This window comes from Schistocerca americana, chromosome 4, assembly GCF_021461395.2.
Source record: "Schistocerca americana isolate TAMUIC-IGC-003095 chromosome 4, iqSchAmer2.1, whole genome shotgun sequence".
In the NCBI taxonomy this organism is placed as follows: domain Eukaryota; kingdom Metazoa; phylum Arthropoda; class Insecta; order Orthoptera; family Acrididae; genus Schistocerca; species Schistocerca americana.
Genome location: NC_060122.1, coordinates 523,548,045 through 523,567,578, shown reverse-complemented (window position 1 = coordinate 523,567,578; position 19,534 = coordinate 523,548,045). Strand labels below are relative to the sequence as shown.

General features: G+C 45.6%; 1 protein-coding gene across 2 annotated transcripts in view; it reads left to right on the top strand.

Moving 5' to 3' along the window:
- The window catches only part of LOC124612983 (ATP-dependent RNA helicase vasa), a 76,559-nt gene that overhangs the window by 42,223 nt on the left and 14,802 nt on the right, over nt 1–19,534 (top strand). The window lies entirely within an intron of this gene.

The following is a 19,534-nucleotide window of genomic DNA, read 5'->3' as shown; positions in this document are numbered from 1 at the left end:
TCGTCAGGAAAGAGGGAAGGAGAGGGAAAGACTAAAGGCTGTGGGTTTTAAGGGAGAGGGTAAGGAGTCATTCCAATCCTGGGAGCGGAAAGACTTACCTTAGGGAGAAAAAAGGACAGGTATACACTCGCGTGCGCACACACACACACACACACACACACACACACAAGCAGACACACACACACACACACACACACACACACACACACACACACACAAGCAGACATTTGTAAAGGCAAAGAGTTTGGGCAGAGATGTCAGTTGAGGCGGAAGTAAAGAGGCAAAGGTGTTGTTGAAAGACAGGTGAGGTATGAGCGGTGGCAACTTGAAATTAGAAATTAGCGGAGGTTGAGGCCTGGCGGATAATGAAAAGAGAGGATATACTGAAGGGCAAGTTCCCATCTCTGGAGTTCTGACAGGTTGGTGTTAGTGGGAAGTATCCAGATAACCCAGACGGTGTAACACTGCCAAGATGTGCTGGCCGTGCACCAAGGCATGTTTAGCCACAGGGTGATCCTCATTACCAACAAACACTGTCTGCCTGTGTCCATTCATGCGAATGGATAGTTTGTTGCTGGTCATTCCCACATAGAAAGCTTCACAGTGTAGGCAGGTCAGTTGGTAAATCACGTGGGTGCTTTCACACGTGGCTCTGCCTTTGATAGTGTACACCTTCCGGGTTACAGGACTGGAGTAGGTGGTGGTGGGAGGGTGCATTGGACAGGTTTTACACCGGGAGCGGTTACAAGGGTAGGAGCCAGAGGGTAAGGAGGTGGTTTGGGGATTTCATAGGGATGAACTAAGAGGTTACGTAGGTTAGGTGGATGGCGGAAAGACACTCTTGGTGGAGTGGGGAGGATTTCATGAAGGATGGATCTCATTTCAGGGCAGGATTTGAGGAAGTCGTATCCCTGCTGGAGAGCCACATTCAGAGTCTGATCCAGTCCCGGAAAGTATCCTGTCACAAGTCGGGCACTTTTGTGGTTCTTCTGTGGGAGGTTCTGGGTTTGAGGGGATGAGGAAGTGGCTCTGGTTATTTGCTTCTGTACCAGGTCGGGAGGGTAGTTGCGAGATGTGAAAGCTGTTTTCAGGTTGTTGGTGTAATGGTTCAGGGATTCCGGACTGGAGCAGATTCGTTCGCCACGAAGACATAGGCTGTAGGGAAGGGACCGTTTGATGTGGAATGGGTGGCAGCTGTCATAATGGAGGTACTGTTGCTTGTTGGTGGGTCTGATGTGGACGGATGTGTGAAGCTGGCCATTGGACAGATGGAGGTCAATGTCAAGGAAAGTGGCATGGGATTTGGAGTAGGACCAGGTGAATCTGATGTAACCAAAGGAGTTGAGGTTGGAGAGGAAATTCTGGAGTTCTTCTTCACCGTGAGTCCAGATCATGAAGATGTCATCAATAAATCTGTACCAAACTTTGGGTTGGCAGGCCTGGGTAACCAAGAAGGCTTCCTCTAAGCGACCCATGAATAGGTTGGCGTACGAGGGGGCCATCCTGGTACCCATGGCTGTTCCCTTTAATTGTTGGTATGTCTGGCCTTCAAAAGTGAAGAAGTTGTGGGTCAGGATGAAACTGGCTAAGGTAATGAGGAAAGAGGTTTTAGGTAGGGTGGCAGGTGATCGGCGTGAAAGAAAGTGCTCCATCGCAGCGAGGCCCTGGACGTGCGGAATATTTGTGTATAAGGAAGTGGCATCAATGGTTACAAGGATGGTTTCCTGGGGTAATAGATTGGGTAAGGATTCCAGGCGTTCGAGAAAGTGGTTGGTGTCTTTGAAGGATGGGAGACTGCATGTAATGAGTTGAAGGTGTTGATCTACGTAGGCAGAGATACGTTCTGTGGGGGCTTGGTAACCAGCTACAATGGGGCGGCCGGGATGATTGGGTTTGTGAATTTTAGGAAGAAGGTAGGGGTGCGGGGTGGTCAGGAGGTTGATGGAGTCAGGGGAAAGGTTCTGAGGATTCCTTGAAGCTCCGCCTGGACATCAGGAATGGGATTGCCTTGGCAAACTTTGTATGTGGTGTTGTCTGAAAGCTGACGCAGTCCCTCAGCCACATACTCCCGACGATCAAGTACCACGGTCGTGGAACCCTTGTCCGCTGGAAGAATGACGATGGATCGGTCAGCCTTCAGATCACGGATAGCTTGGGCTTCAGCAGTGGTGGTGTTGGGAGTAGGGTTAAGGTTTTTTAAGGATTGAGAAGCATGGCTGGAAGTCAGAAATTCCTGGAAGGTTTGGAAATGGTGATTTTGAGGAAGAGGAGGTGGGTCCCGCTGTGACGGAGGACAGAACTGTTCCAGGCAGGGTTCAATTTGGATAGTGTCTTGGGGAGTTGGATCATTAGGAGTAGGATTAGGATCATTTTTCTTCGTGGCAAAGTGATATTTCCAGCAGAGAGTGCGAGTGTAGGACAGTAAATCTTTGACGAGGGCTGTTTGGTTGAATCTGGGAGTGGGGCTGAAGGTGAGGCCTTTGGATAGGACAGAGGTTTCGGATTGGGAGAGAGGTTTGGAGGAAAGGTTAACTACTGAATTGGGGTGTTGTGATTCCAGATTGCGTTGATTGGAATTTTGAGGTTTTGGAGGGAGTGGAGCTGGAAGTGGGAGATTGAGTAGCTGGAAGTGGGAGATTGAGTAGATGGGAGAGACTGGGTTTGTGTGCAATGAGAGGAGGTTGAGGTTTACTGGAAAGCTAGTGAAGGGTGAGTGAGTTGCCTTTCCGGAGGTGGGAAACCAGGAGATTCGATAATTTTTTGAGGTGGAGGGTGGCATGCTGTTCTAATTTGCGGTTGGCCTGTAGGAGGATGCTTTGAACAGCCGGCGTGGATGCGGGAGAGGAAATATTGAGGACTTTTATTAAGGATAGGAGTTGACGGGTGTGTTCATTGGCTGAGTTGATGTGTAGGTGAAGGATTAGGTGGGTGAGGGCAATGGATTGTTCAGTTTGGAACTGGTATAGGGACTGATGGAAAGAAGGGTTGCAGCCAGAGATGGGAACTTTAAGTGTGAGGCCTTTGGGGGTAATTCCAAATGTCAGACACGGCTGAGAAAATAAAATATGGGAGCGTAATCTGGCTAGGGCGAAGGCATGTTTGCGGAGGGAATGTAAATAAAACTAAATGGGGTCGTTGTGGGGGTGTTGTGAGGGTGACGTCGTATTAGAAGGTGGAAAGTGTAACATGAGGCTGAAATGAAAGAGGAAGCCTTTTTGGTTACCCAGGCCTGCCAACCCAAAGTTTGGTACAGATTTATTGATGACATCTTCATGATCTAGACTAACAGTGAAGAAGAACTCCAGAATTTCCTCTCCAACCTCAACTCCTTTGGTTACATCAGATTCGCCTGGTCCTACTCCAAATCCCATGCCACTTTCCTTGACGTTGACCTCCATCTGTCCAATGGCCAGCTTCACACGTCTGTCCACATCAATCCCACCAACAAGCAACAGTACCTCCATTATAACAGCTGCCACCCATTCCGCATCAAACAGTCCCTTACCTACAGCCTAGGTCTTCGTGGCAAACGAATCTGCTCCAGTCCGGAATCCCTGAACCATTACACCAACAACCTGAAAACAGCTTTCACATCCTGCAGCTACCCTCCCGACCTGGTACAGAAGCAAATAACCAGAGCCACTTCCTCATCCCCTCAAACCCAGAACCTCCCATAGAAGAACCACAAGTGCCCCACTTGTGACAGGATACTTTCCGGGACTAGATCAGACTCTGAATGTGGCTCTCCAGCAGGGATACGACTTCCTCAAATCCTGCCCTGAAATGAGATCCATCCTTCATGAAATCCTCCCAACTCCACCAAGAGTGTCTTTCCACCATCCACCTAACCTTCGTAACCTCTTAGTTCATCCCCATGAAATCCCCAAACCACCTTCCTTACCCTCTGGCTCCTACCCTTGTAACCGCCCCCCGGTGTAAAACCTGTCCTATGCACCCTCCCACCACCACCTACTCCAGTCCTGTAACCCGGAAGGTGTACACTATCAAAGGCAGAGCCACGTGTGAAAGCACCCACGTGATTTACCAACTGACCTGCCTACACTGTGAAGCTTTCTATGTGGGAATGACCAGCAACAAACTGTCCATTCGCATGAATGGACACAGGCAGACAGTGTTTGTTGGTAATGAGGATCACCCTGTGGCTAAACATGCCTTGGTGCACGGCCAGCACATCTTGGCATAGTGTTACGCTGTCCGGGTTATCTGGATACTTCCCACTAACACCAACCTGTCAGAACTCCAGAGATGGGAACTTGCCCTTCAGTATATCCTCTCTTCTCGTTATCCGCCAGGCCTCAACCTCCGCTAATTTCTAATTTCAAGTTGCCGCCGCTCATACCTCACCTGTCTTTCAACATCTTTGCCTCTTTACTTCCGCCTCGACTGACATCTCTGCCCAAACTCTCTGCCTTTACAAATGTCTGCTTGTGTGTGTGTGTGTGTGTGTGTGTGTGTGTGTGTGTGTGTGCGCGTGCGCGCGCGCGATTTTATACCTGTCCTTTTTTCCCCCTAAGGTAAGTCTTTTTGCTCCCAGGATTGGAATGACTCCTTACCCTCTCCCTTAAAACCCACAGCCTTTAGTCTTTCCCTCTCCTTCCCTCTTTCCTGACGAAGCAACCATTGGTTGCGAAAGCTAGAATTTTGTGTGTATGTATGTGTCTGTTTGTGTTTCTATCGACCTGCCAGCACTATCGTATGGTAAGTCACATCATCTTTGTTTTTAAATATATTTTTCCCGCGTGGAATGTTTCCCTATTATATACACCACGTAGTAAACATTAAATGTGTTGGATATGCCCACAGAAATATTTTTAGCAACTTGATGAAACCCAATTAAACCTTTGAGGTTCATCTGTTGAACTGACAGTAATTTTATATGGAGATAGTTTAATTGTGAAAATGACATACTGAAAAAAATATGGAAAGGATAGATTGCTACTCATCGCATTGAGATGTTGAGTCACAGAGGGTCAATGAAATGAATACTAGCAATATAAACTGTCGGGCAATGTCCTTCCTCAGAAGTAGAACTCTTAACACATTGGTTGAAAATACTGCTACAGCAGTAAGGTTCTTTTTTAACACTAACAGTTTCGGGCTCTTTATACACCCATCTTCAGGTGTAGTAAATTGGTGCTGTGACCAGAGTGCTGCAGTGAACATGAACAAGACACCATGTGCTACCAATGAGTGCAGAGGGGTGTGTGTGTGTGTGTGTGTGTGTGTGTGTGTGTGTGTGTGTGTGTGTGTGTGTGGTGGAGGGGGGGGGGGTGTCAGTGCCTTTTCTTAGTGTTCAGAAGCAATCTAACGTTTCCATATTTAAAGGCTAAAGGCTACGTCTAAATGCATTTAACTTGGTGTCTTTCGTTCATAACAGTGAGATAGTATTGTTGTCTCAATCCTTCAGCCAACCAGTTAGCCTCACTGTGCCCTGCAGATTGCATGAAAGGGTGGTTGCTCTAGGTGATGGTGGGTTCTTGAGTTTCAAGGTGGTTTCTGGGAGGAGCAGTCTACAGCCAACTTTGCTGTTTCTTTAATAAAAAAAATAAATCTGACAAGCTTTCTGTAAATACCAACACCTCATTGGAACCTTTCTTGAGTTGTATAAGGCACTGCTTGCCCCCATCACATTTTACTAAACCTACATGAGACTTCAAAGGCTTCTTACTGACTTTTTATTCTGTTGATTGTTGTGGGCTTCAATTGGCCTTCACTCTACACAGGTCCAAAAGATTCATGTTCTAAAGGACTCTGTCATGAGTTTCATGATCCACATTGACATCAATGGGCTAGTGGCCTGTGTTGGGCTGCTGGTTACCCCTGCACTGCATATCGATGAGCTGTATTTTTTTACATATACACCATGCTGTCCAAGCCACCTAATGGTGTGTGATGGAAGGTACTTCAGATACCATATCTGATTCACCCCACTCCATCTAGTTCCATTCCTAAATGGTGTGTGGGAAGAATGGTTGTCAACAAGCCTCTGTGTTGGCTCAAATTTCTTGAATTTTCATTGTGACCATTGCGTGAGATACATGTTGGACAAAGTAATCTGTTGTCAAACTCTTCCAGAAAGTGCATTTTGAAATTTCGATAGTAAACATCTCGGTTATGCACAATGCTTCTCTTAGTGCTCTCCAGAAATTTGAATAATGAATGAACGTCTCCATCATGCACGTCACTTCTCTTGTAACATCATAGTAATGCTCTTGCAACAACTAAGTGATCCTGTAATAGAACAATCCGCTCTTTTGTTGCATTCTCTCTATTTTTCCTACCTGGTAAGGGTACCATACTGATGAACACCATTCAAGAACACTCGAACAAGTTCCTTACACGCCATTTCCTTGGTGAAAGTGTTAAATGTCCTTGAGATTCGTAGAGAGAATCTGTCTGGAATATTCTTTTCCTACTTTTTGTTATATCCAGAATGAAATTTTCACTTTGCAGTGGAGTATGTGCTGATAGGAAACTTGGTGGCAGATTAAAGCTGTGTGCCGGATCGGGACTTGAACTTGGGGTCTTTGCCTTTCACGGCCAAGTGCTCTGCACCATTCATCAATTCTCTGCAGGTCATTCTGTAAGTAGATACTGTCTTCTGGCACTGAGCATCTTACACTTTCCACTAGATCATTTATATATGTTGTAAACATTAATGGTCCTGTCACACTCCCTTAGGTTAATCTGGAAATAACTTCTACACCTGTAGATTAACCTCTATGTTCAGTGTCTGTAAGCTGCACACACTGTTGATTTTGTCCCATTAAGAGTGATGTGTTGAGTTTTATCTATGAGGAAATCATTCCCAGTCGCAAATCTGGTCCAGTACTAGATAAGTTTGTATTTGGTATTTGTTTCACTACATGGTATTATGGATTGGTTTTAAATGATTTCCTGGAATCACACTCTGCATCAACCTGAGAGCTGTTGTCCACAGCGCTATCCATCTCGTGGAGGAACAGAATGAGCTCAGTTTTGCAAGATCTATTTGCAGAATCCATGTTAATTTTAATAGAAGAGATTTTTGTTCTCCAAAGAGACTGAATTCTCGAGCCTAAAACATGTTCCCTTATTCTAAAACAAACTGACATAGATACAGGTCTATAATTATGTGCATCTGTCCTAAGGCCATTCTTGAAAACAGAAATAACCTGGTTTTTTTTTTCACTTCCTATGTACCACCCTTTGTTGCTCCAGTGATCTACAGCAAACTGCTACTACGAGGTAAGTTCTGTCACTTAATATTTGTAGAATTCTACTGTTGTCTCATCTGATACTGATGCCATTCCACTAATAAGAGATTGTAGTTGCTTTTCTATTCTGTGATCAGTTACATCTATGTCTTCCATTTCAATGTTTGTACAATGATTGAGAGGAGGAATGTGTTAAGATCTTCCACAGAAAATCCATTTCGGAAGACCGATTTCAGTATTTTGGCCTTATCTCTGTTAAGATCCATTTAGGTGCAAATGAGTGAATAGAATATTCCGAACGGCATATTGATTTTAAGACCATAACCTCTTACAGTTTTTATTCAGATTGGTTGACAAAATTTCATTTTAAGAGTCATTAAATGCTTCTTTCATTGCCCTCATTTTTTACTGAGTTGAACTTTCATTTATCATCTAGGTTTTGACTTCACTTGAATCTGAGTTTATGCTCTCTTTGTTTATGTAGCAATTTTCTAATACTGCTATTGAACCATGGTGGGTCTTTCCCATCCATTATTTTTTCATTCGTGCTCCACATCTTCATCTCTTGAGTGTTTGATGCTGACTAATCACTCTGCATTTTGTATCCTGTCACACTTGCTAAGCAAAAATTTCATACTTTTCCTCACATTTCTTGCCAAACCCGTAGTCATAGTTATCACAGCCTTATGATCACTGTTACCTTCCCATACGTTAACTGTTTCGTTAAGTTCAGATGTGCTAGTTACTAGATGGTCTAAATTGTTAACTTTGAGTTGGTTCTCTATCTGCTCAAAGTAATTTTCTGACAAGACTTTCAGAATGATGTCATACTAATACCTGGCTGGCCCTGGTGGTAGTTTTGAAAGAGGACTGTCCCAATCTATACTTGGCACGTTGTCACCCCCATTACAATAGCATGACCAGGAAACATGTTTATGAAATTCTGCAAGTTCTCTGTGAAGTGCAGTACCACAGCAGTTCCTCACACAGTTTGTAAAAGCATGAGAAAGGTCAAAAAGTTCTTTACGCAAACGAATTCCGCTTTTGGGACCCATGATAACCTCAGTAGATATTATCGAGTTCTTTATTGCAATAAATATACTGTCTCCATTGGTAGCTGATCTATACTTGCCATAAATATTCCAATTTGAACTTACGATTTCATTACTGTTCAATTCAGTTTTCAACAAACTTTATTCCTAATAGCTACATGTTACACCAGATGTAGAAGTATGAAACTTGAATTTGGTTGCAATAATCACACATCTGTTGTTTGAACCTGATAAAAAATATTTTATTCAAAATAATCTCCATTGCTATTTATACATTTCTCCCACCTCACTTTCAGGCTATGGATACCACCCCAAAAAAGTTGTTCTTTTGAAGCTAACCGGTCAGTGAGCCATTTTCGTACATTTTCATATGAATTGAAGTGTTGTTCAGTGAGAGCATGTCCCAGTGATGCCTATAGATGATAATTGGAGAATAAGCCGCATGCCCTAGTATTTCCCAACTGAATGCCTCGATCATTTCCCAGACACGTTTTGCTTTGTGTGATGGGGTGTTATCAAGGAGCAATATGACTGTTTCCTTTTCTCACATTCTGGTAATGTTTCACGTAATGCTAGATTTAAATTGATCACTTGCTGTTGGTAGTGATCAGTATTAACACAACAGGTTTTAGCAGCTCATATTAGATGGCACTCTTCTGACCCCACCGAACGCAGAGGATTGTCTTCTTTCCAAAGCGATTTGGTCTTGCAGTGGATGTCTATGGTTTGCCTGAATTCACCCATGATTTACGATGCTAAGGATTCTCAAAAATATCAGTTTTTCATCACATGTCATTATTTGATGGAGAAGAGACTTCTTTCGTTCCTGGTGAGAAGCATTTCACAAGTGGTCTTTTGATTTGCTTGCTTCTATCGATCAGTTTATGTGGAACACATTTTTCCACTTCCTGCACCTTTCCCATAGCTTTCAACTAAAGAGAAATGGCTTTCTGCATCACATTCAATTGTTCTGAGTTCCTGTTGTGTTTGAGTACCATCCTCACCCAATAAGGCCTGCAATTCGTTGTCTTAGGAAACCACCAAAAAAGTTTCTGCTCTAGTTGTCTCTAGTTGTCTCTTGCGTCAAAATCAGCACTTTTGAATTTTTTTATCCACTTGAAACAGTTTTTTTTCCCCCAAGAGCATGTTCACCGAAAGCTTTGACAAGCATTTGATGCAATTCTGGTGCAGTTTTCTTCAAATAATAACAGAAAGCCAATGCTGTCTGCAAGTCGTAGTTCATAGGCACAGAACTCTACATGTTTACGGGTTTGAAACACACCAATGTATGGAACTTAAGTTATTGTGTGTTTGCATTTGTAGTCAGCTGTTACAGGTAGCATATGGCACTGCAGAGAAAGTCTCATGGACCCTACTCAGATGGCTAGCACCATCTATAGGGAAATTCTGGTTTCATACTTCTACACCTGGTAACCTTCGATTAGCAATACTAATTCTGGTACCTTTTCTTGGATGCTCCCAGAATTATTAATATCATATTAATCTTCTCCATACCTGATCAGTGAGGATGAGCAGTCTCTGAGAACATGTGGCTGATTTAACTTAGATTTTTGGAAAACAGTTTCTCTGGTGTCAATTGGTGGGAAGAAGTTATCAAACCTAAAATACCCCACATACTCTGCTACCCTAATACACATTGCTTGTGTGTAGTGCATGCCTGACCTGAAGGGAACCCTAAAATTCTCCACCCAATAGCAGAGGTAGAGGAATTCGCTTGAGATACCATCAGAGTCCTCTGAGCCTCTGGTTCAGACCTTCCACTCTGTTCCAAACCAGAGGCTGTGAATAGCCCTGGATACACAATGCTATGAATACAGCTTAGTCTGCACCCCCACATGCGATGTTAGTTGCTTCACCACCAAATCGACCACCTGCTGAAAGGAGCGAAGGATAGCACCATAATCCAAGTGGTAGATGTCATTTGTGCCTACATTTGACACTGTTAGCCATGGTGGCGATTCTTTCGGAAAACATAAAATTCTGCAGGAATTACATTTTACCTGGAAAGCTCAGGGAACACTGCTTTTTTAACCTGGCATTGAAATGGAATATTACTGAGTTTCATTCATGACAGATTTTAAAATACTTAATGTTTAAAAGTGTGTTGATTGTATGGATACTACTGCATATAAATTATTGATGTTTAAAAAGTGCAGCAGTTAAACTACTGCAATGGCTGGTATGTAGCTCACCGGACGATGGTCATTATGTGGTATGATCCTGCCCCCCTCTCCCCCCCTCTCAATCCCCTGCTCACCATTAATTTCCAGTAATGTATTGGGTGCTTCTTGGCACAGCTGGAACTCGTAGGGAATTTATGTCCCCTAATGTTGGTGCATTCAATGACTAGCTTACCTGCCCTCTGCATTTATCTGAACTGGACAGGCAATATGGCCACTGGGCCAACACAGGCATCCCACACTGGTTCAGAAGTACTGTCAACACTGGTAGCACATTGTATGTGTTGGAGGGGTAAATAACCAACCATGCAGCCTGTTTCCTCTTTTGCCTTCTGCCCAGTGACACATGAACCTGCCATTGTACACCACTTTAGTGAGGATAGGCTGGTCAGATGTTGGATTTCAAAAGATGCAAGATCAAACAAGTCACCAGGGATTCCACCAGCAGCAAAGGTGTTGCAGATTTCTTCACTGGTGCTCTGTCACCACAGCATTGAGCATTTGTCGTAAGCCAGTCGATCATAGCCAATATAATCTTATTCAATCAAATAAACTTTTTCTCATTTAAACCTAACCTTATTAAAAGAGCAGAAAAAAGAACAATTGAGATAAAAAACTTAAATTGAAAATGGTAACAAATTTATTCTCAACATTTGATCCATCAGCTAACATTTTCAACTTGTCATAGCTTCCAGCTTACAGACAGAAGCCCGATTCTCATTGTGTCTGGTCACAAGCAGCACAGCCCCTTGCACTATTGTACTGTGTAAAAATCATAAAAGACCTCAGACAAACAAAACAGTTAAGATTAAGTTACTCTGTCAGACCCTGCAAAAGAGAGAAACTACCCAACTGATGCTACTGAGCTAAAATTCAAACAAAACAGTCTTGATTGTGTTTTCAGATTTCTGTTCATTAGTGACCAGTTTCGGCCCTTTCCTCAGACCATCTTCAGGCTTCTCCCTGCTATATTGCAGCAGTGGAAATGCCTGAAGATGTCCCAAGGAAAGGGGCGAAACTGGTTGCTAATGAGTGAAAATTTGTAAACACTATAAAGAATGTTTTTGATTTTTTAGCATTTTATATCAATCGCTGTTTTGCTCCAATTGCAGAATCCATTAGAAAATTTTGATGCTACTAAGATTGGAATGTACATAAAATACAAGGAGAATAAACACTAAAATTTGACTGGCAGTGTTCTCACCATAGCCTGATACAGCAAGATCCACAAGTTCCCAAAAACAGATACAAAATTCTGTACTGAGAATGGACTTATCAAATTATCTTTCACTAGAAACTCTGCTTACCTAAGTGCTACTGCAGTAAATAAACATTTCTTTTATTATTTAGTCTGCCCAGTGTGCTGATCTAAACTATATGCTGTGTACTAACATGAGATTTAAACATAAACATATGGCACTTACGGCAGCGGAAAATTGCATAAGGAATCCACTTAATGCACTTCAGATCTACGAAAAAAATTGCATAAGGAATCCACTTAATGCACTTCAGATTTACGAAAAAATAAGACTTTAAATTTCTAAACACGAGTCTGCACAGTAAATACACAGGTATAGTGCATAAAAAAACACAAACTGAATTACTGTGCATCAGATAACTGCTACTGCAGCTGCAGGCACTTCTTTTGCGCCATCCTCTGCTGCTGGAATGAGCTGGCACAGCTGTCACTTGGTCCCCTTGGCTGAATGCATCTGTTGTACCATGGTTCATCCTGAACCAGAACTCTACTTGGGTTCTCAACACATGGAAGTTGTTGCACAGTCCTGTTTTTAGGCATCTTGTTTTGATAAAAAGCTGCCATGGCTGCCGTTAAACTAAAGACTGTGTGTATATGGAAGCTCAGCACTATCTGCTTTCTTGCCCACATCTTTTGGCGTATAGATTGTGCTACCATTCCCTGTATTTACTGGACCCTGATATAATCACGACTGGACTGTCGTTGTGCCTGGCTAATGGTTCATGGAGCCTTTGACTTGGAAATTTTTGGACCTTTTTCATCATTGTCGAGTTTTTGTGGCCACTGGTACCGTCCAGACTAACCCTGTAAACAGTCTGTGTCAAAGTGGGTATCTTCAGACAGTACCAACACTTTGTTTCACATGCAATACTGTTTGACAGTTCCCTAATAATCCAGTGCATCACATTCTTTCTGTGTATGTGGGGTGTTGACCTCCTGATACCTACCTGCAGATGGGATTACATTTGGAATGTGTGTCACATCCCTCTTCGATGATGTTTGCTTCTCCTCCCCGGAATGTGCTAACATCACTCCTTGGCTGGTGTCCAAGCCTTGACTTTGGAACGATGTCTTTTAAGGTCCTGAAGTTTTATATGCCCACCCTCTAGATTTTGAGTGTCCGTAGTGCACAGTTCTTAGAGTGTCAGAGTTCTACCATCATTTACACAGATGGCTCTAACACAGTGGATAAAATGGGAATAGCTGACGAGGAACACCAGTCATTGCCAGGAACATAGTGTTTTTACAGTGGAGTCCTCCATTTTATTAAACCTACCTCTCTGGACTATGTTTTAATATGTAATGATCCAGTGAGTGGTCTTCAGAACATTGAAGGGCGTTACTCATCACCCTGGGGTCTCTGCTGTTAGTGATCATCTAACTGTAATTGGTCATACTGACCGCTAGCTCCCAAGTCATGTGGGTGCTTCCGTGTAATTGTGCAGTCTCTCCATTCACTTTGCAAATTCCAAGTGTGGATTTATAGGTGCAAATAACACCAGCTTACGTCCCAGGAGGAGTAGTTACCTTTAGTTGCCTCAGCATTGGTCATACCAGCTAACCAGTACTTCTGTTTATGTAGGGAGCCATCCCTGTATTGTTGTGGAGCCTTTACAGACAACAGCTGACATCCTGGTGGAATGCCCCCTAGTTATGGGAATTTGTGCTAAGCATGGCATTCTGATATTTGCCTCGGATATTGACAGACAATTCATGTACTGTCAAACTGGTTCTCAGTTTTCTCTAGAAAAGTTTTTCTTTTCAGATATAAGATTTGAAGTTACCAAAGGATAGTGAGGTTGAATTATGGCATTCCCTGCTACATGCTGGGTTTGGGTGGACCTCACCCACTACAAGTTTGACCAGCTCACTCTTTTAGTCTGTACCTACTCTGTTTAAAATGGTTTTAGATGCTATTTGTCTCCTTTCCTGCAAAATCATATTTTCCCTTTTACAGGTAGCACTCCATTGAATAGTGAATGTTCTTTAATGCTGTGACGACATGGGAGCATTGGTGGGATAGCTTTGTATGGGATGACTCATATTGCATGCAGAGCCCCGGGGCACCCTCCTGCTACTTTACCTATTTCTCACCTTTTGTTTCTATCATTGACAGTCTTACTGATGTCCATTACATTTTTAGCCTTCTCACTCTTACTGTTATGAATGTGCCAACTAAGACAGTCTTAGCTCTTGTGACATAGCTATCTGTTTAGTAGCATGTCACCTCAATACCGGTGTGCAAGTGTGTAGGAGACAAGTACATAGATAAACCGCACTATGCCTAGGGATGCTGTCTATCAGACGAGTGCTATAGGACTTCACAGGGCTGTAACTCTTTCTGCTCTTCATCAAGCTGGTGGGGATTGGGTGTGGGGTTTGGCTTTCCTTGCCATTGGATGAGCCCTAGGAAATGTCTGGTTTGCTCTGATCTATGTTCTGGCCCTATCCATTCATGTCTGTAAATTCTCTCTCAGATCTGGTATCAATATTGCCTTAAATACCTCAGTCTCATCACCACTGTGCAGTTCCATCATCGGAACAGCTACTTTGCTTCTTTCACCAATTCTAGAAAAAAGAAATCTTGTACTCAGGAACTATGATTAGTTAGCAGCTGGCCTCTACCACGAGATATATTGAAAGGTCGATCCCAAAATTATTTTACACAAAGTACAAATGGTATTGTGTGCACAGTACGTCAATTTCTGTGAAAGGTTGAAGATTCAACATTCTGGATCCACATTCCCTTCTTCCCTTTTTTCCCCTCTCTCCTCCCTGATGAAGGAACAAAGTTCCGAAAGCTAGGAATGTAAATTTCTACGTGTGAAACTACACATGTCATTTATCAACTGACATGCCTGCACTGCCCCCCCAGGGGATCCACAACTCTTTTGTGGATACGTGCGTAGCGAGCACGGGGCCCCGAGCTAATGTGGCCTTCCTTCCTTTCCGGGCTGCATACCTTCCCTTTCCGCATCCTTCCCCATCCCCTGTCTTCACCCCCCCCCCCCCCCCCCCTTCACCTCTTGCTCTTTCCTTCACTTTCTCCCCCTCTGGGAGTATGGATTGCGCCTACGTCCGGAGACGGACGCTTGTAAATGTACCACATTCTTCTTCTTCCTTGCTTGTATGTCTTCTTCCTTCCTTTGTCCATCTCCTTTCCTTACCTCTTCTCTTTACCCTTTTCTCCGCTGCGGCGTTTGAGACCCCCTCTTCTTTCCTTTCCCTTTCTCTTTCTTCCTCCCTGTGCGTGTCTGAAGGCCGACCCACGCACTTCCATGCGTAGCCGGTGACGGGGTAACGCGTAATTCCCCGCCCCGGGTAGACAGGTAGGACACGTACGTACCCCCTGGTAAAGGCCAGGCCCAGGGAGGGGTGATTACCCGAGCTGATACCTTCCGAAAGTGCCGATTGGTCCCTCCGTCCGTATGTCGGGAGGTGTGACCTGAGGTGTGAACAATCACCTAAGGCGGGTGTGCCCTCGGTGAGGGCCCCCACAAGGGAGGAGCGCGCCATCGGAGACGCCGGTAATCATGGGGGATTCTTCCGCAATGGTTTCATCACCTTCCACTATGTCTGCTCACAAACGTAAGTTCACTGAGTCTCAGCCACAGACGGTTCTTCCATCGTTGCCACAGTTTCTTGTTGTTTCTCGGTCTGACGAAGGTCACGACTTTTCCACGGTCAACCCTTTCATTATTCAGAAAGGTGTCGACGCAATTGCGGGTCCTGTAAAGTCTTGTTCCAGATTACGGAATGGTACCCTGTTGTTAGAAACACACAGTGCCCTCCAGGCTCAAAAATTGCTGCGTACTTCTCTGCTCCACACCTTCCCTGTCCGGGTGGAACCGCACCGTACCTTAAATTCCTCACGTGGAGTCGTTTATACACGCTCCCTCGATGGATTGTCTGACGAAGAAATTCAGCACTACCTGTCTGACCAGGGCGTCACCGCTGTTCATCGGGTTATGAAAAGGGTTGACTCGAACATCATTCCAACCCGCACTGTCTTCTTGACTTTTGACAAAGTTCAACTCCCATCAAAAATCAAAGCAGGCTATGAGATAATTTCCGTTCGCCCTTATGTCCCAAACCCTACGCGTTGCTATCGATGTCAGCGGTTTAATCACACCAGCCAGTCCTGTTCCAATCCGGCCAAATGTGTTACGTGTGGCAGGGATGCCCATGAGGGTGCTTGTCCACCTCCATCCCCTCGCTGCATCAACTGTATGGGTGACCACGCTGCTTCCTCTCGAGATTGCCCTGTTTTTAAGGACGAAAAGCTGATCCAGGAAATAAGAGTGAAGGAAAAGGTGTCGACCTTTGCTGCTCGAAAGTTACTCGCCAGTCGACAGCCCACCGTGCCTCAGAAAGGAAAATACAGCGCTGTCCTTGCTTCTTCTCGGCCAACAAAGGAGGCGGCCACGCAGACTTGCGACCTCACATTTAGTACCACGGTCGTCAGATCGGCCAGCGCAAAGATCGCCCGTTCAACCTCACCTCTTTCGCCTGCCCACTCTCTGGCTCACCCTTCGTCGGGTTCTGCTAAATCTCGAGCCCAAAAGTCAGACGCCAAGTCTTCGAAAAAAGAGCATTCTCGTGAAGAGTTTTTACGTACTGCAACTTCACAACCATCGGTTCCTCCTTCATCTAAACATACCTCCAAGAAGGCTACGAAGAAACACAGTTCCTCTCCTTCTCCGCCAAGGCGTGTCCCATCTACAGCACCACCTGGCGGAAATCGCCCTCGGCCATCTTCTGTGTCGCCGAGGCGCACTGTTGGTGGCCGGTCAACTGGCCGATCGTTGGTGGCAGGAGCTGCTCCTGACCAACCTATGGATCAGGATCTTCTGCCTTCGACTGAATGCCATTCCATGCTGTCGGTCGCAAGCTCTGAGCAGTCGTTGAGTTGACAGCACCCTTGGTGCCGTTCCTCCATTTTCTGTTCACCCTATGTCCATTATCCACTGGAATATCCGCGGCATTCGCGCCAATCGGGAGGAATTGTCGATCCTCTTACGATCCTACTCGCCGGTCATCTTCTGTCTTCAGGAAACAAAGCTGCGTCCCCATGACCGCTTTGTTCTCCCTCATTTTCAGTCCGTCCGATATGACCTCCCCTCAGTTGAAGGCACTCCAGCCCATGGAGGACTCATGATTCTGCTCCATGATACTCTCCATTATCACCCAATCCCCTTAAACACTTCCTTCCAAGCTGTCGCCGTCCGTCTTTCCCTTTCTGGATACACGTTCTCTCTTTGTACGCTATACATTCCATCGTCTACACCAATGGCACGAGCTGATCTCCTTCATCTTCTTGATCAGCTTCCACCCCCCTATTTGCTGGTTGGGGACTTCAATGCCCACCACCCGCTTTGGGGATCTCCACATCCTTGTCCACGTGGCTCACTATTGCTAGACGTCTTCCACCAAGCGGATCTAGTCTGCCTCAACACTGGGGTCCCTACATTTTTGTCTGCCTCCACGGCAAATTTATCCCATTTGGACCTTGCGGTCGGTACTGTTCCGCTAGCTCGGCGCTTCGAATGGTTCGCCCTTGATGATACACACTCGAGTGACCACTTTCCATGTGTTCTTCGACTGCAGCCTCAACTGCCATATATGCGCTCGCGACGCTGGAAGTTTGCCCAAGCCGATTGGACACTTTTTTCGTCTCTAGCGACATTCGATGACCGTCGCTTTCCCAGCGTCGACGATGAGGTCACACATTTTACCGACGTTATTCTCACAGCTGCGGAACGTTCAATACCACGCACCTCCGAATTGCCCCGGCGCCCTCCAGTTCCTTGGTGGAACGAGGCCTGCCGTGACGCAATACGTGAGCGGCGACGTGCTCTTCGCATTTTCCGTCACCATCCAACTTTGGCCAACTGTATCCGATATAAGCAGCTCCGTGCGCGATGCCGTCGCGTCATCCGCGATAGCAAGAAGGCAAGCTGGAAATTCTTTACTAGCTCATTTAACACCTTCACTCCCTCCTCGGAAGTTTGGAGTCGGCTTCGACGGTTCTCAGGCGCGCCTAGTTTCTCCCCGGTCTCTGGGCTCACTGTCGCGCATGATACCTTAGTGGACCCCGTCGCAATTTCTAACTCATTGGGTCAGCACTTTGCTGAGATTTCGAGCTCTTCAAATTACCCGCCAGCGTTTCTCCCGAAGAAACGTGCAGCAGAAGTGCGGCATCTTGCTTTCTCCTCTCAAAATCGCGAAAGCTACAATACTGTTTTCTCCATGCGCGAACTCCAACATGCACTCTCTACTTCTCGCTCCTCCGCCCCAGGACCGGATGGTATCCATGTCCAAATGTTGCTGCATTTATCAATCCATAGCCTGCGTCACCTCCTTCGCCTTTATAATCGAATTTGGACCGACAGTACCTTTCCCAGGCGATGGCGGGAAGCTATTGTCGTTCCCGTTCCGAAACCTGGAAAGGACAAACATCTCCCCTCTAGCTATCGCCCCATTTCTCTCACGAGTAGTGTCTGTAAGGTTTTGGAGCGTATGGTGAATTACCGTTTAGCTTGGTGGCTGGAGTCCCGCAGTCTTTTAACACCAGCCCAATGCGGATTCCGAAAGCATCGTTCTGCTGTTGACCATCTTGTTGCTCTCTCCACTTATATCATGAACAATTTTCTCCGGAAACGCCAAACGGTAGCAATATTTTTTGATCTGGAGAGAGCGTACGATACCTGTTGGAGGACAGGCATCCTCCGCACGCTGTTCTCTTGGGGCTTTCGAGGCCGGCTGCCCCTTTTTCTTCGCGAATTTATGGCAGAGCGCACATTTAGGGTGCGGGTGAACACTACTCTCTCCCGTACTTTCTCCCAAGAAAACGGGGTACCCCAGGGCTCCGTGCTGAGTGTTGTACTGTTTGCCATCGCCATTAATCCAATTATGGATTGTCTCCTTCCTGATGTCTCGGGCTCCCTCTTTGTGGACGATTTTGCGATCTACTACAGCTCTCAACGGACCAGCCTTCTTGAAAGACGTCTTCAAGGATGTCTCGATCGCCTCTACTCGTGGAGCATCGAAACCGGCTTCCGTTTCTCACCCAGTAAGACCGTTTGTGTTAATTTTTGGCGACGTAAGGAGTTTCTTCCGCCCTCCTTACATCTAGGTCCTGTCAACCTTCCGTTTTCCGACGTCGCTAAATTCTTGGGTCTTATGTTTGACAGAAAACTGTGCTGGTCCTCCCACGTTTCCTATCTTTCGGCTCGCTGTCTGCGTTCCCTTAACACCCTCCGTGTCCTGAATGGTACCTCTTGGGGAGCGGACCGGGTGGTCCTTCTCCGCCTCTATCGCGCCTTAGTGCGCTCGAAATTGGATTATGGAAGCATAGTCTACTCCTCTGCTCGGCCGTCTATTCTTCGGCGTCTCGACTCTATCCACCACCGTGGATTACGTTTAGTGTCTGGAGCTTTTTACACTAGCCCTGTGGAAAGCCTTTATGCTGAGACTGCTGAACCTCCGCTGTCCAATCGGCGGGCAGTCCTTCTGAGTCGTTATGCTAGCCATTTGTCTTCCATGCCTGCTAATCCAGCCCATAACCTTTTTTTCGACGCCTCCTTTGATGTCGGGTATGCAGGCCGCTCCTCCTCCCTACTACCCCCGGGAGTCCGCTTCCGTCAACTGCTCCATTCTCTTTCCTTCCGCTTTCCTAAAACCTTCTTGACAACTTGGGGTACAGCACCGCCTTGGCACCGTCCCCGGATCGACTTGCTCAGAGAGCTATGTCAATTTCCCAAAGATGGTACCCCTACACTTGTTTACCGTCGGGCATTTGCTGCT